This window comes from Pteropus vampyrus, unplaced genomic scaffold (assembly GCF_000151845.1).
Source record: "Pteropus vampyrus isolate Shadow unplaced genomic scaffold, Pvam_2.0 Scaffold96, whole genome shotgun sequence".
In the NCBI taxonomy this organism is placed as follows: Eukaryota; Metazoa; Chordata; class Mammalia; order Chiroptera; family Pteropodidae; genus Pteropus; species Pteropus vampyrus.
Window position 1 is genome coordinate 4,657,798 of NW_011888877.1, and position 227 is coordinate 4,658,024.

Sequence of the window (227 nt, forward strand, 5' to 3'; positions counted from 1 at the left end):
CTTCTCTGAACCTCAGGTTTTTTGTGTTAACAGCAGGGATAGTCAGAAATGAATGTCACTTTAGAGACTATTCTGAGCTTGGTAATTGTAATCCTGCCCTACCTACTTTATAGGATGTTAGGATCAAAATCGACAGTAGACAGTGGCCATGAAAAGCCCTTCGTAAATCATACAGCACTATAAACACACAAGATGAAATGTAGAGTACTTGCAGATAACCCATACAC